This window comes from Lolium rigidum, chromosome 2 (genome assembly GCF_022539505.1).
Source record: "Lolium rigidum isolate FL_2022 chromosome 2, APGP_CSIRO_Lrig_0.1, whole genome shotgun sequence".
Taxonomy (NCBI): domain Eukaryota; kingdom Viridiplantae; phylum Streptophyta; class Magnoliopsida; order Poales; family Poaceae; genus Lolium; species Lolium rigidum.
The window spans coordinates 219818776-219831638 of record NC_061509.1 but is presented as its reverse complement, the minus strand read 5'-3'; positions in this window follow the sequence as shown (position 1 = coordinate 219831638).

The following is a 12863-nucleotide window of genomic DNA, read 5'->3' as shown; positions in this document are numbered from 1 at the left end:
ACTGGAAGGGGTTCGGATGATAACCTGAAGGTGGACTTTTTAGGCATAGATGCATGCTGGATAGCGGTCTATGTACTTTGTCGTAATGCCTTGATTAAATCTCATAGTAGTCATCGTGGTATGTATGTGCATTGTTATGCCCTCTTTATTTGTCAATTGCCCAACTGTAATTTGTTCACCCAACATGCTATTTCTTATCGGAGAGACACCACTAGTGAACTGTGGACCCCGGTCCATTCTTTTACATCTGAAATACAATCTACTGCAAACTCTGTTCTCTACTGTTCATCGCAAACAAACATCATTTTCCACACCATACATTTAATCCTTTGTTTACAGCAAGCCGGTGAGATGGACAACCTCACTCTTAAGTTGGGGCAAAGTATTGTGATTGTGTTGTGTAGGTTCCACGTTGGCGCCGAAATCCCTGGTGTTGCGCCGCACTACACTCCGTCACCAACGACCTTCACGTGATCCTTGACTCCTACTGGTTCGATAACCTTGGTTTCTTACTGAGGGAAAACTTGCTGTTGTACGCATCACACCTTCCTCTTGGGGTTCCCAACAGACGCGTGTCAATTACACGCCATCAAGCATTTTTTCTGGCGCCGTTGCCGGGGAGATCAAGACACGCTGCAAAGGGAGTCTCCCACATCCAATCTCTTTACTTTGTTTTTGTCTTGCTTTACTTTACTTTATTTACTGCTTTGTTTGTTCTCTATATCAAAAATACAAAAAAATTAGTTACTAGCTTTACTTTATTTACTTTCTTGTTTGCGCTCTCTATATTAAAAACACACAAAAATTAGTTACTTGCATTTAGTCTATTTAGTTTGCTTTATTTACTACTGCTAAAATGGGTACTCCTGAAAATACTAAGTTGTGTGACTTCACTAGCACAAATAATAATGATTTCCTATGCACACCTATTGCTCCACCTGCTACTACAGCAGAATTTTTTGAAATTAAACCTGCTTTACTAAATCTTGTTATGAGAGAGCAATTTTCTCGGTGTTAGTTCCGATGATGCTGCTGCCCATCTTAATAATTTTGTTGAACTTTGTGAAATGCAAAAGTATAAGGATGTAGATGGTGACATTATAAAATTAAAATTGTTTCCTTTCTCCTTAAGAGGAAGAGCTAAAGATTGGTTGCTATCTTTGCCTAAAAATAGTAGATTCATGGACTAAATGTAAGGATGCTTTCATTGGTAGATATTATCCTCCCGCTAAAATTATATCTTTGAGAAGTATCATAATGAATTTTAAGCAATTGGATAATGAACATGTTGCTCAAGCATGGGAGAGAATGAAATCTTTGGTAAAGAATTGCCCTACCCATGGACTAACTACTTGGATGATCATCCAAACCTTCTATGCAGGACTGAATTTTTCTTCGCGGAACCTATTGGATTCAGCTGCTGGAGGTACTTGATATGTCTCCGACGTATCGATAATTTCTTATGTTCCATGCCACATTATTGATGATATCTACATGTTTTGTACACATTATATGTCATATTTATGCGTTTTCCGGAACTAACCTATTGACGAGATGCCGAAGGGCCGGTTCCGTTTTCTGCTGTTTTTGGTTCCGTAAATCCTAGTAAGGAAATATTCTCGGAATCGGACAAAATCAAGACCCAAGCATCCTATTTTTCCACGAAGCTTCCGGAACACCCGGAAGGACCGGGGGGGGCCACAGGCCCACCAGACCATAGGCCGGCGCGGCCTGGGTGTGGCCCGCGCCACCCTATGGTGCCGCCGCCTCTTCGACCCTCTGACGCCGCCTCTTCGCCTATAAGAAGCCCCTGGACCTAAAACCTCGATACGAAAAAACCACGGTACGAGAAACCTTCCAGAGCCGCCGCCATCGCGAAGCCAAGATCTGGGGGACAGGAGTCTCTGTTCCGGCACGCCGGCGGGACGGGGAAGTGCCCCCGGAAGGCTTCTCCATCAACACCACCGCCATCTCCATCAACGCTGCTGTCTCCCATGAGGAGGGAGTAGTTCTCCATCAAGGTTCGGGGCTGTACCGGTAGCTATGTGGTTAATCTCTCTCCTATGTACTTCAATACAATGATCTCATGAGCTGCTTTACATGATTGAGATCCATATGATGAGCTTTGTATCGCTACTATTTGTGTGCTACTCATGTGATGTTATTAAAGTAGTCTATTCCTCCCGCATGGTGTAAAGGTGACTAGTGTGTGCACCGTGTGGTTCTTGTCGTAGGCTATGATCATGATCTCTTGTAGATTGTGGAGTTAATTATCATTATGATAGTATTGATGTGATCTATTCCTCCTTCATAGTGTAATGTGGACAATGTGTGCACTATGTTAGTTCTTGGTTTATTTTCCAATGATCTATTATGCTCTAAGGTTATTTAAATATGAACATTGAATTGTGGAGCTTGTTAACTCCGGCATTGAGGGTTCGTGTAATCCTACGCAATGTGTTCATCATCCAACAAAAGAGTGTATGTAGCACATAAGAGAAAGAGTTATTTATTATGCGATCAATGTTGAGAGTGTTCACTAGTGAAAGTATGATCCCTAGGCCTTGTTTCCAAACATCGAATCTCCGTTTATTTACTGTTCATGTTGCATGTTTACTCGCTGCCATATTTTATTCAGATTGCTATTACCACTCATATACATCCATACTACTTGTATTTCACTATCTCTTCGCCGAAATAGTGCACCTATACATCTGACAAGTGTATTAGGTGTGTTGGGGACACAAGAGACTTCTTGTATCGTGATTGCAGGGTTGCTTGAGAGGGATATCTTTGACCTCTTCCTCCCTGAGTTCGATAAACCTTGGGTGATTCACTTAAGGGAAACTTGCTGCTGTTCTACAAACCTCTGCTCTTGGAGGCCCAACACTGTCTACAAGAATAGAAGCTCCCGTAGACATCAATACTTTTATGTCCATCACCTTAGGTGCGGCAACAAAGCTTCTTGATAATATGATGATCAATTACTCTGAATGGCACACGGAAAGGGCTCCACAAGGTAAGAAGGTAAATTCTGTTGAAGAAACCTCCTCCTTGAATGATAAGATTGATGCTATTATGTCTATGCTTGTGAATGGTAGATCTAATGTTGATCCTAATAATGTTCCTTTAGCTTCATTGGTTGCTCAAGAAGAACATGTTGATGTGAACTTCATTAAAAGTAACAATTTAAACAACAATGCTTATAGGAATAATTCTGGTAATAACTATAGGCCATATCCTTCTAATAATGGTAATGGTTATGGTAATTCTTATGGGAATTCTTACAACAATAGTAGGAGTGTACCCTCTGGTCTTGAAGTCATGCTTAAAGAATTCATTAGCACACAAACGGCTTTTAACAAATCTGTTGAGGAAAAGCTTGGTAAAATTGATATTCTTGCTTCTAAGGTTGATAATCTTGCTGCTGATGTTGATCTTTTAAAATTGAAATTTATGCCTAATGAATATAAAGATATTAAGTCATTTGCTACAGCAAACGCCATACAAGTTCGAATTAATGAAAATATTAGATTGATGGCTGAATTGCATGCTAGGTGGGAAAGAGAAGAAAAACTAGCTAAAGAGAATAATGTAGTTAAAGTTTGGACTATTACCACCACTAGTAATGTTAATGCTTCACATGTTGCTAAACCTCCTACTATCAATGATAAAATAATTGGTGTTGGCAATAATTCTACTCCTAGTGCAAAGCGTGCAAAACTGCGTGAAACTGCTGAAACTGCTTGTGATAAAACTGCTGAAATTTTTCAAAATATTGGGGACAATGATCCCATTGCTGTAGATCATAATGGTTTAGATTTTGATGATTGTCATATCTCTGAAGTTATAAATTTCTTACAAAAACTTGCTAGAAGTCCCAATGCTAGTGCTATAAATTTGGCCTTTACAAAATATATTACAAATGCTCTCATAAAAGCTAGAGAGGAGAAACTAAAACTTGAAACTTCTATTCCTAGGAAGTTAGAAGATGGTTGGGAGCCCATCATTAAGATGAGGGTCAATGTTTTTGATTTTAATGCTTTATGTGATCTTGGTGCAAGTATTTCTGTTATGCCTAAGAAAATCTATGATATGCTTGACTTGCCTCCATTGAAAAATTGTTATTTGGATGTTAAACTTGCTGATAATGCTATAAAGAAACCTTTGGGGAGGATTGATAATGTTCGCATTATGGTTAACAATAACCTTGTCCCCGTTGATTTTGTTGTCTTGGATATTGAATGCAATTCATCTTGTCCCATTATATTGGGAAGACCTTTTCTTCGAACTGTTGGTGCTATCATTGATATGAAGGAAGGTAATATTAAGTATCAGTTTCCTCTCAAGAAAGGTATGGCACACTTCCCTAGAAAGAGAATGAAGTTACCTTATGATTCTATTATTAGAACAAATTATGATGTTGATGCTTCACCTCTTGATAATACTTGATTCACACTTTCTGCGCCTAGCTGAAAGGCGTTAAAGAAAAGCGCTTATGGGAGACAACCCATTATTTTACTTCCGCACTTTTGTTTTATATTTGAGTCTTGGAAGTTGTTACTACTGTAGCAACCTCTCATTATCTTTATTTTATTGCATTGTTGTGCCAAGTAAAGTCTTCGATAGTAAGGTTAATACTAGATTTGGATTACTGCGCAGAAACAGATTTCTTACTGTCACGAAATTGAGCAGCCCCTTCTGTAGGTAATTTAGAAAAATCTGCCAATTTATGTGCGTGATCCTCATATATGTACGCAACTTTCATTCAATTTGAGCATTTTCATATGAGCAAGTTAAGTGCTCTAGAAAAATTCGTCTTTACGGACTGTTCTGTTTTGACAGATTCTGCCTTTTATTTCGCATTGCCTGTTTTGCTATGTTTGATGGATTTCTTTGTTCCATTAACTTTCAGTAGCTTTGTGCAATATCCAGAAGTGTTAAGAATGATTATGTCACCTCTGAATATGTGAATTTTAGATTATGCACTAACCCTCTAATGAGTTTATTTTGAGTTTGGTGTGGAGGAAGTTTTCAAGGGTCAAGAGAGGAGGATGATACAATATGATCAAGAAGAGTGAAAAGTCTAAGCTTGGGGATGACCCCGTGGTTCATCCCTGCATATTTTAATAAGACTCAAGCATCTAAGCTTGGGGATGCCCAAGGCATCCCTTCTTCATCGACAACTTATCAGGTCAACTCTAGTGAAACTATATTTTTATTCCGTCACATGTTATGTGCTTTACTTGGAGCGTCTGTTTGTTTTTGTTTTTTGTTTTTGTTTGAATAAAATCGGATCCTAGCATTCTTTGTGTGGGAGGGATACATGCTCCGCCGTTGCATATGAACACATGTGTTCTTAGCTTTACTTTTAATGTTCATGGCGAAGGTTGAAACTGCTTCGTTCATTGTTATATGGTTGGAAACAGAAAATGCTTCATGTGGTAATTGGTATAATGTCTTGAATAATTTGATACCTAGCAATTGTTGTGCTCATATAGAGTCTAGATATTTTTTGGTTAAGGTATTTGAACAACAAGGAGACAGCGTAGAGTCTTATAATGCTTGCAATATGTTCTTATGTAAGTTTTGTTGTACCGGTTTATACTTGAGTTTGCTTCAAACAACCTTGCTATCCTAAGCCTTGTATTGAGAGGGATTACTTCTCGTGCATCCATATCCTTGAGCCAAAAACTATGCCATTTGTGTCCACCATACCTACCTACTACATGGTATTTCTCTGCCATTCCAAAGCAAATTACTTGATTGCTACCTTTAAAATTCTATTCTTTGTCTTTGCAATATATAGCTCATGGGAAAATATCCTTAAAAACTATTGTGGTGAAGAATATGTAGCTTATGTATCTTATTTCTTATAAGTTGCTTGTTGAGCGGTAACCATGTTTCTGGGGACGCCACCAAGTATTACACCTTTGTTGAATATCATGTGAGTTGCTATGCATGTTCGTCTTGTCTGAAGTAAGGGTGATTTATCATGATCAATTGGTTTGAGTATGCATATTGTTAGAGAAGAACATTGGACCGCTAACTAAAGCCATGAATCATGGTGGAAGTTTCAGTTTGGACATCAATCCTCAATCTCTTATGAGAATATTATCTGTTGTTGAATGCTTATGCATTAAAGAGGAATCCATTATCAGTTGTCTATGTTGTCCCGGTATGGATGTCTAAGTTGAGAATAATCAAAAGCGAGAAATCCAATGCGAACTTTCTCCTTAGACCTCTGTACATGCGACATAGAGGTATCCCTTTGTGACACTTGGTTGAAACATATGTTATGCAATGATAATCCATGTAACTCCAAGCTAATTAGGACAAGGTGCGAGCACTATTGGTAATCTATGCATGAGGCTTGCAACTTATAGGATGTCTTATACATAACACATATGATTTATTACTACCGTTGACAAAATTGTTTCTATGTTTTCAAAATGAAAAGCTCTAGCACAAAAATAGTAATCCATGCTTCCCTCTGCGAAGGGCCTTTCTTCTACCTTATTGTTGAGCCAGTTTACCTATTTCTTTCTATCTTAGAAGCAAACACTTGTGTGAACTGTGTGCATTGATTATTACATGTTTACCTATTGCACTTGTTATATTACTTTGTGTTGACAATTATCCATGAGATAAACATGTTGAAGTTGAAAGCAACTGCTGAAACTTATATCTTCCTTTGTGTTGCTTCAAAGGTTGCTTTATGAGTTAACTCTTATGCAAGTCTTATTGATGCTTGTCTTGAAAGTACTATTCATGAAAAGTCTTTGCTATATGATTCAGTTGTTTACTCATTGTCTTTACCATTGCTTCGAATCGCTGCATTCATCTCGTATGCTTTACAATAGTATTAATCAAGATTATGATAGCATATCACTTCAGAAATTATCCTTGTTATCGCTTACCTACACGAGGGCGAGTAGGAACTAAGCTTGGGGATGCTTGATACGTCTGATGGGATTCGTAGCATAGAAAACAAAAAAAATCCTACCGCGAGAACGCAATCCAAGCCAAGATGCAATCTAGAAGACGGTAGCAACGAGGGGATGAACGAGACTAACCCTTGAAGATTTCCAAAGCCTACAAGAGGAGGCTCTCGTTGCTGCGGTAGACGATCACTTGCCGCTTTCAAAAGCGCGTAGAAGATCTTGACGGTGCCACCATCGGGCAGCACCTCCGTACTCGGTCACACGTTCGGTGTTGATGAAGATGACGTCCTTCTCCCCATTCCAGCGGGCAGCGGAAGTAGTAGATCCTCCTCGGAATCCCGGCAGCACGACGGCGTGGTGGCGGTGGTGGTGGAGAACTCCGGCAGGGCTTCGCCTATGCGCTGCGGGAGTATTATGTGGAGGAAGAGAGGCTAGGGTTTGGGGAGAGGGGAGGGGCACTTGGGCACCGGCCCTTGGATGCCCTAGGTGGTGCGGCCAAGCCATGGGCAGCCCCCTCCCTCTCCTCCTCATTATATAGGTGGAACCCCAAGGGTTTGCCCAAAGTCTTCGAATAAGACCCCAACAGAAAAACTGCCTTATGGACGAAACCTAGAGGGACAGGGACTCTCCCCTTCCCCCTTTACTTGGCCGGCCAAGGAGGTGGAGTCCACCATGGACTCCACCCTCCCACTTGGTTGGCTGGTTAGGGTTTGTGGAGTCCCTCCGGGACTCCTCCTTCCATAGTGATTTATTCCGGATAATTCTAGAAACCACCTTCCATAAATTCACCGGATCATTTCCAAACTTGGAAAGTGACTTCCTATATATGAATCTTATTCTCCGGACCATTCCGGAACTCCTCGTGATGTCCTGGATCCCATCCGAGACTCCGAACAAAACTTTGAACTCCATTCCATATTCCATATCTACTTAAACGACATCAAATCTTAAGGGTGTCACCCTACGGTTCGCGAACTATGCAGACATGGTTGAGACTTCTCTCCGACCAATAACTAATAGCGGGATCTGGAGATCCATAATGGCTCCCACATATTCAACGATGACTTAGTGATCGACTGAACCATTCACATACGATACCGATTCCTTTTGTCACGCGATATTTTACTTGTCCGAGGTTTGATCATCGGTATCTCTATACCTTGTTCAACCTCGTCTCCTGACAAGTACTCTTTACTCGTACCGTGGTATGTCATCTCTTATGAACCATTCATATGCTTGCAAGCTAATTAGACGACATTCCACCGAGAGGGCCCAGAGTATATCTATCCGTCATCGGGATGGACAATATCCCACTCTTGATCCATATGCCTCAACTCATACTTTCCGAATACTTAATCCCACCTTTATAACCACCCATTTACGCAGTGGAATTTGATGTAATCAAAGTACCCTTCCGGCATAAGTGATTTACATGATCTCATGGTCGAAGGACTAGGTAACTATGTATCGAAAGCTTATAGCAAATGAACTTAATGACGTGATCTTATGCTACGCTTAATTGGGTGTGTCCATTACATCATTCATATAATGACATAACCTTGTTATTAATAACATCCAATGTTCATGATCATGAAACTATGATCATCTATTAATCAACAAGCTAGTTATACAAGAGGCTTACTAGGGACTCATTGTTGTTTACATAACACACATGTATCAATGTTTCGGTTAATACAATTATAGCATGGTATGTAAACATTATCATAAACACAAAGATATATTATACTAACCATTTTATTATTGCCTCTTGGGCATATCTCCAACAGTCTCCCACTTGAACTAGAGTCAATAATCTAGTTTACATATGTAAAGATATAACACCTTGGCCTTCCGGTGTTTTATCATGTTTTGCTCACGGGAGAATTTTTAGTCAACGGATCTGACATGCTCAGAAACGTATATATTTTGCAATTCATTTGCGTCTCAACGCATCACTCATTTTCCAAATGAGTCGGCATTAAATATGTTTGGTCTTCTGGTGGAACCTTAATTCCGCGGTCTGAAATATGTTGCTAATATTGTCACACACAATGTAGCTTCAAAGTTCTGACACTATCGGAACTACACCAAGTTCTCAAAGAACTTCTTGACTTAACATCCTCAGTCATTGTCAAAACAATGACATACTCTGCCTTCGTTTGTAGAACCCGTCACAACATTTAGAACTCATCTAAATCTAGCATAGACAACTTCTAGCTCATTGTACTACCTTTTAAACAACACTTAGCCTAATTTGAGATTGAAATTTTATTTTTTATATGTGACCAAACTAATATCGGTGCAACACCTTACAGAGATTTGTTTGTCATTACTCATACAAAACTATATATCATTGGTTCTTCTAAAGCACTCAGGGATATTCTTACTGTTTATCCAATGATCATCACATGAATTATTCTGGTATATGCTCCTAACCATTTAGAGCACAGGACATTTGATATTGTACATATTATTCGTGATCTAAAATCACTCATGTGCTTTTACTCATTGAGTGTCAATTACACTCAAGTCTTGTTTAAACCTTCGCATGAAAAGAACACCTTCTTAATATTTCTATATTGAACTACTTCAATATCCATTCTATGTACTTTGACTTAAACTTATTATGTGTTTTAATCTATGTTTATAGATCTTGACACTAAATATGTTTCAGTCCATATCTTTTCATTAAAGTTAATTCTCAATGAAACCTTTTAATCAAGTATATAATTACATCTTTTATAACCAACTATATGCCATCCACATAAAGTATTATAAATATGTCTCAGCGCTCCCACTTAATTTCTTGCAAATGCAAGCCTCTTCATCGTCTCTGATGAAATCAAAAACTCTTTGATTATTTCATCTGGTGAAGATTCCAATTACGCGATACTTACTTCATCCAATTAAAGTTTGTATACCTATCTAGTATTCCATGGACTAGCAAAACTCTTGGTTGTATCTTGTATACACCTTTAATACACACTTCTGTTAAGTAATGTATTTTGCCATCCTACTATCATATCTCATAAAAGAAATATGTAGTGATTACTAGAATAATCCACATAGACTATAGGCATCGCTACGGAAGATCTAATCTTATCGTAGTCAATTCTTTGAACTTTGTCGTAAACTACTTTTCGACAAGTCGAGCTTCTTCAAAGATATTCCATCCAAGTCCATCAATTTTATAGATCCATTTACTTTCAAAAAGTATTCATCTATCTTGGATTTGATGGCGTATAGCCATTTTAACGGAGTCAGGGCCCATCATAACTTCTTTGTTTGTAGTTGGTTTATCATTATTCAAAATCAATCCTTTGTCCACAAATCATTTATTTGATCACAAAGTAAACCATACCTACAAGGTTCAATATGTACTTCGATCTCCATGGCTAAAACACTTTGTAGTCATGGGAGCCATGATCGTCATGGCCGCTTCCGAATCATTTCCGATGCTGCGCTACTCTGATCATTATGCTCAGGTTCATAAACCTTATTAAGTTCTATTGTCCTCCCACTCAAATACTTCGCTAGAAAACAATTTCTTGGAAATAAGCAAGTAACATTAACAAACACTTTTGTCTTTTACTTTATAGTGGAAAGAATTCCCAATCAATTATTTGGGATAACCAACAAAGACATTCATCCGATTTTGGTTGTAAACTCTTAGACCAAAATTTAAAGAAAGGACTATTAGGGTTTATACCCATGCCATAACTTGTATGGTGTCATTTCAACGGATCATGATGATGCACTATTTAGTGTAAAAGCGGTAGTCTCTAAAGCATAATCCACAAAAATATAATGGCGTCATTTTATTTTATCTCATCATTCACCCAACAAGGTTTGGATACATCTCTCGGATACTATATAATCACTATGATACTCCAAGAAATGTGAGTTGTAGAACAATTTCATAACTCTCTTAGATGTTCGCTAAAACTAGTAATTCAAATATTTCCACCATGATCCAATCATAGATATTTGACTTTTCTATTACAATGATTTCCACTTCATGCTGAAATTTATTTGAATCCATTCAAATATTTCAAACTTCTTCCTTATCGAATATATCCACATATATATACTCAATTCATTGTTGGAAGTTTTCATGAAGTAGAAGAATCTCCCGCACATAACTATGCCTAGTGAACCACATACATCATCATGTATGTTTCTACTAAGTTAGTTGTCCGTTCAAATCTTGGCCTGTGAACGGTATTTTAGTCATTCTATTTTAGAAAAGATTTGCAAGCGCCAAACGTTTCAAAAATAAAATGACTCCAAAAATCCATTTGCATGGAGTTCCTTCATGTGTTCTTCTCTAAAATGACCTAAATGGCGGTTCCACAAATAAGTGGAATTCAAATCATTTGCCTTATGGCATTTTAGCATCAGTGTTATGTGTGTGTGTTTCACCATTAAAATTTATAATAACTTATCCATCGTACATGGAGTAATGTCATAATTTTAACAACTCATTGTTTTTATTTGACCAGAGCAAAATAACAATTATTAAGTTCTTTATTATAAATTCTAAGGGCTAGATAGAATGCCAACGACGAACATAATAACACTTTATTTTTGTTCCAGATGTGCATTCCTATCATATTCCTTGTCGATCACTTAGGCCATTGTATTCTTGTATTGCGTTGTTTTGTATGACACTTCATACCAACCAATATGGTACTAATACCCAAGAATTTCATTGTGTGATCTAACTAGGAATACAACCATAACATGTATATCATTTATATACATCTGAGCTAGACTTTCTAGTCTTTTATTTTCTTTCTGCCAAAATATCTTTTGTAGTTTCTCTTTTAGTTTTCCTCATTATTCCGAAAACACTTCATCTATAATAACTTCTAGGTTTGTTGGTCAAATACCAATAACCTTGAGGTTCTTTCTTTGAAGTTGATCATCATATGACAAGTGTTCCAGATTTCACTATTAGTAACTTTGTAATATGATGAAAAATTTCACTCATAATTTTATCCATCAATTCATGATGACTTTCCGATACCATGTATGTACATGCTAGGCTCGTAAAGTTTAACCTTAGTATTCGCATGTGCAAATATGGCTTGCACCCGTTGTATGCACACGTAGAATCTATAACACCCGATCATCACGTGATGCTTCGAAACGGCGAGTCTTAGCAACGGTGCATACTAAGGACGATTACTTCATGGATATGCGAATATCGTTAGTGCTCCAATGGTTGGAGGATTGGGACGCCTTGCGTCTTCAACCTTCGTACATTCCCATAAAACTTATGAGTTTATGTAGTCTCACCAAATTATATTCTATCATCTTGCAATAAGGTCTTAGATATCACATATATCTTATACCTTGATCATTTCTGAAAACTAAATTTCCAGCTCCTTAATTTTCAAACAGATTTGAACCTCAAGTTTCATGGAGACAAGATAACTTTAGGTACTAATTGAAACCATAGTTCCTTGAATCAACAATGTGAGGTTTACTAAAAGTTTGCAATAGGACTTAATCATTTCTTGATTCATTAACAATATGGTACCAGTCCGTAAAGATTATTGTCTGATTTTAACAGTATTTCTATCTCAATAACAAGACTAGCGCATGGTAGAAAACGGATGCCAATACTATGTAGGATAACGTTGCATAGAAAACAAAAATTTTCCTACCGCGAACACGCAATCCAAGCCAAGATGCAATCTAGAAGACGGTAGCAACGAGGGGGTATCGAGTCTCACCCTTGAAGAGATTCCAAAGCCTACAAGATGAGGCTCTTGTTGCTGCGGTAGACGTTCACTTGCCGCTTGCAAAAGCGCGTAGAAGATCTTGATCACGATCGGTTCCGGCGCCACGAACGGGCAGCACCTCCGTACTCGGTCACACGTTCGGTTGTTGATGAAGACGACGTCCACCTCC